Source organism: Trachinotus anak, unplaced genomic scaffold (genome assembly GCF_046630095.1).
Source record: "Trachinotus anak isolate AG129_WGS33_773 ecotype Australia unplaced genomic scaffold, CSIRO_AGI_Tana_v1 ptg000016l, whole genome shotgun sequence".
Lineage (NCBI taxonomy): Eukaryota > Metazoa > Chordata > Actinopteri > Carangiformes > Carangidae > Trachinotus > Trachinotus anak.
Window position 1 is genome coordinate 11,094,611 of NW_027273867.1, and position 10,149 is coordinate 11,104,759.

The window sequence follows — 10,149 nt, forward strand, 5'->3', positions numbered from 1 at the left end:
GGTCCATCTGTCAAACTGTTATATTAAATACTGGGCAATGAAGATTTAGTATATCAAATAGATCATATTTTCAGATCTCTAACCTTTAATCTCTAAAACTTAAAATCATTTGTGTGCCTTTGTTATTGTTTTAACGCTGTAACATAATCAGCTGTCGGCAACAGTAATGATTACATCTCACCTCACAACTAAACAATTTACTGACAATGTATTGATCCAATCAGAGGTTTAAGTGTAGGGGCCATCAGCAGCATCGCTATGATGATTCTGATTTCAGATTATAACACAGTTTTCTGTCAACTCTTCTGACCTGAGACCAGAAAAAAAATCACAGTTTGACAGAGCCTGTCAGGAGATGTTATCTGTGTCATACTTCATATTGTTTAATAACTATAAAAACTTTGTGAGGGTAAAATTAAGATATTTAGATTAGAATGTGGAATTTAAACATCTTTGAAAAAACAACTTCTTTAGGCTTTAAATTTTCTGGTTACAAAAATATGTTGACACAGGAGGTGATACCCAAACCTTATTCTATGTAAGAAAGATGCAGTCATGTCAATCATAAAATTAATATCTGCCAGCTGATACTCTAACCAACCCATGCTCACTGTTTTTCTCACTGTCCCTCATATTTACCTCTTATTTACCTCTATATGTTCCATAAATTGGTCAGTTTACTCCTCTGAGGTTTGTGTGATTGATGTTCTCTGACGGAGAGAAAGCCACCCACTCAACACACCACCAAAATAAAACCAGAACCATAGAGCTACATGCTCAGTGATTAGCACAGTTTTTAATTTGCAGATAGATGTTGTGTCTTCGATTGATTAATCCCATTCCTCACGGCAGATCAGCGGTGATGAGAGCTGATTTAATCCATGCAGTGAATGGAGATTGAAGCGGGTCATGTTTTCTATATTGGCGGCCCAGTTTCCAGCATCTTTAACTGAGAAATAAAATTAACAGGGATCTAAATGAGGATTCACTCCCACTCAAATGTTCCCACTGTGTGTGGATGGCAAGTCATACTAGATCAACATCTACAATGATGCTGGCCAGTGCATCTCAAGTCACCTGTGTTGTAATGTAATTATTACCCGAGGGAACAATGTGTGTGTGTGTGTGTGTGTGTGTGTGTGTGTGTGCGCGTGTTAGTGAGCTGAACAGGTGGTCTTAAGTGAAAGGACGTAGGGCTACACCTGAAGCATGGCATGGATGCACCTGAGTCCCATCTGTAAGCTGACACTTCAGATTCAGCGTTTGTCTACGATGACCATGGTATCAGGTTGATAAAGTATGTACACACACACTTTAAATCATGTTTCCCCTTCGCTACTCAGAAGAGCTTTGTTGACTGCTTGTATCAAGCATCCTTTACGAAACACTTGACCTGTTTGCACGGCTTACTCCTGGACATTTTTTTTCACAGAGGCGTAGAAGCAGTGGGTGGAGTGGGATGGGGAGAGAAATAGTGAAAACCCAATTAATTTAAGAGGTAAAGGCCTGACACATTAGTCTGGCACAATTACAATTTAGGGTAATTGCCTCTCCATAGCAACCCCATTTAGGAGGCTACAGGTAATTTACTTTGGCCATTGGTTGAAGGGAATGACTACTGCACTTCCTCTATCCCCATGGAAACCACGCCCAGCTTGACTGACAGTTCAGACACTACAAATCAGGAGGCGAGCATGGAAGATTAAATTGGCAATTACTGCGCAAGGAAACACTTAATTACCCTAGTGACAGTTACGGTAAGCACACACACCGACTTCACTGGAGACAAATAACACACTCCCCTAATTTCCCCACAGACAGAGAAAGAGGTAACAAAAACTCATGGGCATGGAGAGACACAACAGACTGACAGGTACTGACGAATCACATGAAACTATCAATACATATTTTAAACCAGAGGCTACTGAGAAAAAAAAACAGCTTGAAATATAATTTTCAAAATGCAAAAACAAAGATGGGGACATCCACTAGCTCCTTTATTAACAGTTTAGCACCTGTATATATATATATATATATATATATATATATATATATATATATACTGTAGTCTGCAGGCCATTTGCATGTTTAAGCTCAAACAAATCATGTGAGTACATAAAATCTGTTGTCCTCAAATTGATCTAACCCTTTGCTTTCATTCCTTTGTTTTTCCTTAAAGTGGCTGGACTTAATATTTTTATCTCAACGATCCACATGTCTGATCTATGTAGTGGTAGCATTAGCTCTACAGTGTTGCAGCGTCTTTCAGCTAACTGTTTTGGTTGTTCAGCCTTCAGCTTTAATGTTTTGGCTCACTCTCGATGGCTCCACATGGCAGGCAGTAAAAGTTAGCAGCCAGCTAATGAACCTAGACTACCACATATAAATATTATAGAATGAACATGAAGTTTAAGGGTGTAACAAACAAACATCCCATAGTCACTATAGTGACTATAGATTTCTTTTTAAAGAACGCATTTCAATATATCACTGTTCACATATCACAACACCACTATATATAAACATTAAAAGATTCAAGGTCTACAGTCCTAGCACCTCTCTGTGGTAGCCAAGCTTTGTATTTTAAGCTTTTAATTAAATAATTGACCTCTGAGCAATTTTCAAAAATCAACTCATCGATTTTCAGGTCTGTGTCCTCTTCTGATTATCCACAGAATCAGCCTGTTTTCTGTTTAGAACAAGTCATGAAATGTAGCTCGTGCTGTTTCTAAGAAAAACAAAAAATCCATCACAGTCTCCCAAAAGTGTAGCACGTTCCCACGTATGACTTTGACTCACTGGATGTGTGTGTGTGTGTGTGTGTGTGTGTGCGTGCGTCTGTGAATGTGCTGCCTCTCTTTTGTGGAAGAAACAGTGGGATATTGACAATGCAGCGACTTCACAGAGCCTCTTCTTCGATAACCTCCTGTGTCTGCAGACTTGGGGAGGAGGATGGAGAGTGAGTCGTGAGAAATGGATTTTGCTTTTTCACAAAGCACTGTGATAATGAACGGAAAGGGATGTTGTATAACTGGGTTAAATCAATAGTAATGTTTGATCAAAAGTGTGTTTAAAAACCTGCAGCCACACACACAAACTCATGCATGTACACACATTAATGGAGTGGATACTTAGCATGTAGTGTGTTTGAAAGGAAGTTAAGGAAGTTAGTGTTCATTCTTGTATCAACAGAGAAGAGTTATCAGTAACACTTAGCAATGACACTTATCAAGGGTTTAGAAGTTGTCATGTTGTATAAGGACTAAGTCAATGGTGAACAGTAGTAGAGTTTCCATGTTACAAAAAGTCAAATCTACTGTAATAAATGTAATAAGTTATTTTTTCCTTTTTTTTCCCAGAAGAGGGTCACACTGGAAGATTTCCTGTACTTAATGTAAGAACAGCCACAGAGACAAAACAGCTAACAGTGGATGTGCCAGAGTTCAGATTCTTGTTTCATCTGAGTCTGAGGAAGTTGGTGTGAAACCGTAAAGCACTTATGGTATTTGACAAATGTTTTTTTATTTTTTATTTTTTTTATAGAAATTGTCATCCATTGGATGTAATTTAGAATCAAGCTATTTAAAAAAAAAAAAAAAAAGAATTGCCTCAAAATACATTGAGTCGTCAGTGAAATAGAAATGCGGAGTTTCACATCAGAGAGTTTCCCTCTTAAGCTGAAGTAGTATTTCAGCCCTAAATAAATATTTGCTTTTCAATACATAAAGAAATTATTCAATATTTTAGGAGAAATGCTTATTTACTTTCTTGCCAAAAGAAAGAGGAGATCAATACCACCCTATTTGTCCATTATACGGCTATCACCAAAAGCTGGTTAGCTAAGCCTATCATGAAATACTGGGGGGGAAAGCTAGCCTGGCTCTGTGCAAGGGAAAAAAAAATCTGGCTACCAGCATGAAGATGTGTTTCTAAGCGAAGTACATTGACAGTGAAGCCCGCCTGGTTTGCACAAATTTTTCTCTCCAGTTGAAACATGTCCAATTCACAGGGATGCTCCTAAGACTCCTTATTTAAACGAACAGAATATAACATGTTAGTTTTAATTTAATCAAATAATAATTTAACAAATGTTGCTACCTTTCAGCAGAGCCAGGCTGGCTGTTTCCCCCTATCACCAGTCTTTATGCTAAGCTAAGCTAACCAGCTGCTGGCTATAGCTTTACATTCAACTGACAGATATGAGAGTGGTGTCAATCTTCTCGTTTAATTGTTGGCAATAACGCTAACAAGTATGTGTTAGCTTTATTAACTCATAGCCTAGCTTAAGCTTAAGACTATTCCTTTAAAAGACTTTAAACTTTGTGCCCTGGTCAAAAATTATGGTCATAAATCTGAATTAAGATTGATATCAATATCAATCTTGACTCTCAAAAGACTCAAAATGAGTGAACTCTCTCATTTTTGACCTTGTCTTAAAAAAAGGCAATTGTTAAACCCCATCAGAGCGATTCCTAATTGCAATATTAGGAATCTTCTCATTAAAATGTATCTGCAGTTTTAATTTGCTGCTTCAGTGTGAAAGTGTGAGTCTGCTCCCTATGAGTCTGTGTTCTTGTGTGTAACTGCTTCCGTTCAGAGAAATTCAGCCTTATGCCTCCACCAGCTACCTGAATGATTACATTAAATCTGGAGATGACTTTAATTTGCAGAATGAGTATTTGGACACACTCAGTGGCTGACTGACAGCCCTGTGGAAAAGTATGTTCTTTCATGAATGCACCGCACACTTGAGAATTGATGCTTTTAACCGCTTTCTAATGCATTAGGTGGACTGCTGAAATCATACATTTGCCCTCCATTATCGGGCTCCTCGTCTGTGAAGCTTGCACATAGCACGGTCTCTAATGTGCTGCTAATATATTTAACCTGGCTGTACCAGTGCTTATCACATTAACTCTTCAGGCCTTGTATTGTCAGTAGTGTATTCAGCAGACATATTATAATGTGAAATCCCAATAGTGAAGTGGTTTAGGCATTGTGACGTCCTCCTTTATTTCTGCTTATTGTCCTGCATTTAAATACATTAATTTCCCCCATAAACATAAAAACCTATGAAAGGATTGAGGTTTTTAAAAAGGTGCTCATGGTTATTTCTATTTTCATTTATTTATTTTGTCTTTGTAATTGCATTTAGATGAAGGTCTATTATTAAAATCATAACTGACATATCTAGACACCACATCTACCATAACCTCTAAAAATGGTCAGCAATTTAACACTGATTTTATAGTTTATAATCACATTCATCATTCATAATAAGAATATATTGTTTACTGGAAGAGGTAACCAGTTTAAAATATTTTCAATATCATAATACTCATTCAATAAGAACATTGCATCCTATTCAAAAAATACCACTAAATTAAAACATAGAAATTATACAGGTAAAAATCTATTAAATGTGAATACAGAGCACAATGCTAATAAACTACACTTAATCATTTGTGTAGCATCTGAATCCATTTATATCCATTCATATTTAATATCTTTGAGGTTCAACAAACACGCTGACAACTCGACATAACACTGACACATCCAGACTGCTGTGGTCCAACGTAGGTCGCAACAGTTATTAAACCAAAGTTTAGTGCCCTTTGACGTGGTTGCAACTTTCATCAGGTTTCCTAATGTTAAGGCTCAGGACTCTGACCTGCACACCTGAGCCGAACCGACCTGTCACAGCTTGGCGGCTTGACCCTCTGTTTGTCTGTCAATCAAAAGACCTTATATGAGGTTTCTCTTGACGTGGTGTTTGTGCCGCTTTCACCCCAGGAGCAGATGTGGCAGAGACACGTTTATATACACACACAGAGGCAGACACACACTGGCACAGATCGCAGACGACAGCAAGGAACATTGAGAGGAGAGGTAAAGACAGGTCAATTAAAACACTGAGACTGGATGGGGTGACTCTTACAGCTGTGGGGGCTTAATCAAAGTGGTAGAGGAACAAATGAGAAAACAACAAAGGACATTAATTTCTTGTTATTTTCCCCATTGAGCAGCTGTCAGCATTGTACATACTCTGAGCTGAAAGTGGAGAAAAGCATGTGTTCTCTGAGATGTTATATGGTTCAGTAATTGCTTGCAAAGGCTGTCAATTAATGTCAAAGCCAAAACAAAGAAGAACAATCTGGGGACATGCTTCTTTGAAGTGATGATAGCTAACAGCTCAAAGAATAGGATAGCAGAAACATCTCTGGTGGTAGACCAGCCGTGTGAAAACAATCTAATTACTGTTAAGGTATTAATGCAAATTACAGTGAACCAATATGAAAATCTGAAGTAGATTTTTTTCCATTTTGTTTAACAACATTGCAACTTAACACACACACACAAAAAAAAAACCAAACAATAAAAACAGTGACAAACATCCTATAAACCTCCAACATGAACCTAATATAAAAACCTCTTGGCTCAAATCACCTTTAACTTGAAGCTGCAGCCCACGGAGGCAAACAAGGGGCTGCCGATGTGCTATCTAATAGTAGTCCCTGCTTACCAGGAGTAGCAGATTGTCAACATAACACAATAGTGGAGTCAAAAGCAGCAATTTAGGTGTCAGAGTTGTGTGTAAAAACGGTGTAACAGCCAAGAAAGAACCAAAGCTGTACGAGATTTAGCCCGTTTTCATTTGTCTTCCCAGTCCGTTTGCATGCAACTGCCTGATAGAGAAGACACAGTCATTCTGCTTGTCAGTGTTTCCTTTTACAGTTGTACACACTGTAAATTTGAAAAGTGTGATTCACAGCAGCAGAAAATTACAGGCCTTTTCATCCTATCAAATCTTGGGAGAGAACTTATTGTCCAAACCAGGAGGCTGATGAGACGAGGAGAAAACAAATTTGCATTTAAACAGCTTGTTCTTTAAAGGACGTATTCTCCACAGAAATGATTTGTGATAATGACAAACCAAGCTCCAAGAAATTCTTCTGTACAGCATTTACCTAAAGCTATAGAGCTGTGATATATTATTGTTATAGTAATTGTGGGTATATTGATTGGTATAATTAGCATGAACAACCCAGGCTGTATTGAAGATGATTGGTGTCTATCTTTCTAATAGCATTGATATTATAAGTGCTGATGTTGATCAAAATTAGTGACCATAGTTCCCCTGATCCCCATTCACAACATCCCATCATCATTTATCTCTCCTTCAGCTAGAAGAACGCCGACCACTTTCTCTTTAGTGTTGCACAGAAATCCAGAAGATTTCCACCAAAACCTGACCTGGATGAGCCATTTTAATTATAGATCATATTGTAAATATTTAATGCATAAAATACAGGCCGAGACTGATACCAGCCCAAGCATGGCTTAATGTGTGCAGTAAAGCTGCAAACAGGCAAAGAAGATGTCTTCCAAAACGGCAGCGTCCTAAGTCGATTTTGTTGATTACTTTTATTGATGTTTCTTGTTTTCATATTTTAACCCACTTTCAGCAAATGCTCTAAAGCATGTAAGTCCATCTCTTGGTGATCCCTGTCTTCTCTACCCAGTCTTTGGCACCCAGTCCCAGGCCCAGTTCATAATGTTTCAAAAAAGAATTTCCTGAACTAGTTGGGCACATTAGGCTTGGGAAAACATTCCTTAAATAGGAGTACATTGTGTATTTGCTTTGGACTATTTTCAGCTGTGGATCACCAATCAACAATTGTTGCACTAGCCACCACCAGGGCTGTGTAAGTGGGACTGACTTAAAATAAACTATGGTGCCAGTATTTATGGTAAGGAAACAACATATCACCCAGTGCAACAATGCGTCTCATTGATGTGTTTTTGATGGTGTTTGGATGATGTTTATTCCTCTGCAGCACAGAGAAATAAGCTATATCACGCTTTGATTACACAGACAATAATTGTTGATTTTGGTCTTTTCATGGTGTTTGTTTAAAGCGCGTGGTCTAGATTTGCTCTATATGAAAAGTGCCCTGAGATTACTTCTCTTGTGATTTGGTGACATATAAATAAAAACCGACTTAAATTGACTTGTTGACAGTGAGAAAAATACTGAATAAACACACCAACCTCATCCTTTAACCCATCTTCATCCACTGATTGTTTGCAGTGTAAAATGCTGAACGGAGGCGGTGATGTGTGTGACGTCTTGAAATTAAATGTACTGATCCACTAATATCATGCTAAACGTGTCACCCTTCAGGAAATGGTCAGTGTTTCGATCAGTTAGCAGAAGCAACTCCGACATGAAGTTATGTGTTTCTATGGTTATGATTTGTTTTATTTTCCCAAACTACTAAGCCCCTTCTGACTGTTTAAAGGCTGTTGCAGGCTGAGTCTTGCATGCTGTTTAAAAAAGTGAAGTGCATCCCTAAAAGACATGGATTTGTCTGTGCGTGTTTCTTAATCCACTGTGTGACAAGCACATTTAGTTTGCGGTGGAACCATTTCAAGTCAATGGTGCCTTATTTTCTTTGAAGTATTGGGAAAGGGTAGACGGAGACCGTGAAGAGATGCACATGGTCTATAACAGCATTTGGGTGACACGCAGATGGTAATGAAGACAATTACTCCAAGTGTGTACTGTTGACACCAGGCCTGATGGATCCATGGATTCATGTTGTTTATGCCAATTTCTAAAGGAGGTTTTGCCAGGCAATTTTCACTCCTTAGTTTCTGGCCAAAAGCCGTGCTTGCTGCTCTTGGGGTGGCAGTTGGGGGTTGGTCGGTCAGTCCACCACTTGGTCTAAGCTAAAATATATCAACGACTATTGGATGGATTGGCAGGTAAATTTGTACAGTTATCCACAGTGCAGAGAGGATATCCTAACCCTTTTGTTAACCCTATGACTTTTCCTGTGAGGTTTTGAGTGAAAGGGTTCAACATATATTGGCTGGATTGACATGAAACCTTCATACGCACACATTTCTCTCAGTATGAATCATAATAACTTTACTGACGCTTTAACTCTTCATCTCGTACCATCATCAGGTCAAAACTTTACCTTCCCCAATCATTTGGATTTCAGCCCCGGTTGTGTTTGTTGCTAATTAGCAAATGTTAGTATGTTAAATTAAGATGGAACATCTTAAACATTATAGCCCAGCCTACATACTTGACATTAGCATGTTAGCGCTGTCATCATGAGCATGTTGCCAAGCTAGTGTCAACATTCGGCTTAAAGCAGTGATGTGCCTAAATACAGTTTCACAAAGCTGCTAGCATGGGTGAAGACTCTTAGACTAGTTTTTTCTTAGCTGATATGAGTGTAACTCAACATGACCCACTCTGTTTTAGCCTGTCTGCCTCAATGATTGCCGGAGTTTCAATTTAGAAGATGCACATTTGGTCAAATCTTACAACATCACCTGTGTCGACGACTCTAGAGTTGATGCACTAACACTAGCTGACCTCTCAGCTTTGTCCTCACGCTTCATGCATCTATTCCAGTCACATGTCAGACACTTACATAGGTGCAAGCTGTTTGCTTAAAAAAAGTGTTATACCTATTGAAGTGAGTCACTGAGTGTGCATGTATCCCCTGAAGAGGAGTAGAAGTACTAATTCCTGCCTGTGCTCATCATGATTCGGTCATGACTTTGTCTTTCATATTCTCTCACTTGTATCTCATTCCTCATCTCCCTCTTAGCATCCTGTGTTATACAAAAAGCCCTTAACACATCCTCTGCGCAACTTAAAAAGCAGCTCTGCTGAAGAATACTGATTTTGATAGATTATATGGCTGCAAGCTGGTATACAAAAGGATTATGAATAGGAGGTAAATGAAGCACTTGGTGATACAGATTCATTTGAAGTGCTATTTGGGTTTTCTTATTAAGTGGGTATCTTGGAGATTGGGCTCTTCTTTGGCTGACGTGTCTCGATATTCACATTTACGCCTTTTGTTCGAGTTGAGTGTCCCAGTCTCTCTTTCCATCTGTTGGAATGAACTGCAAAATGAAATTAGTGGACTGATTCAGTCAAACAGCATGTCAAAAAAGCAGTCGTGAACATGAGTCTTTTAATTCCAGATCACACGAGGCGGCATCATAGGAGCTTCTTTTGGTAAGAAGGCCGCCAATTGAAGCTTCATTTGAAGTTCGCCCACAGTGTTGCATTACTGCCATTCTTTTGTGACTTCAGATGGGATTATTGATCTCATTGTG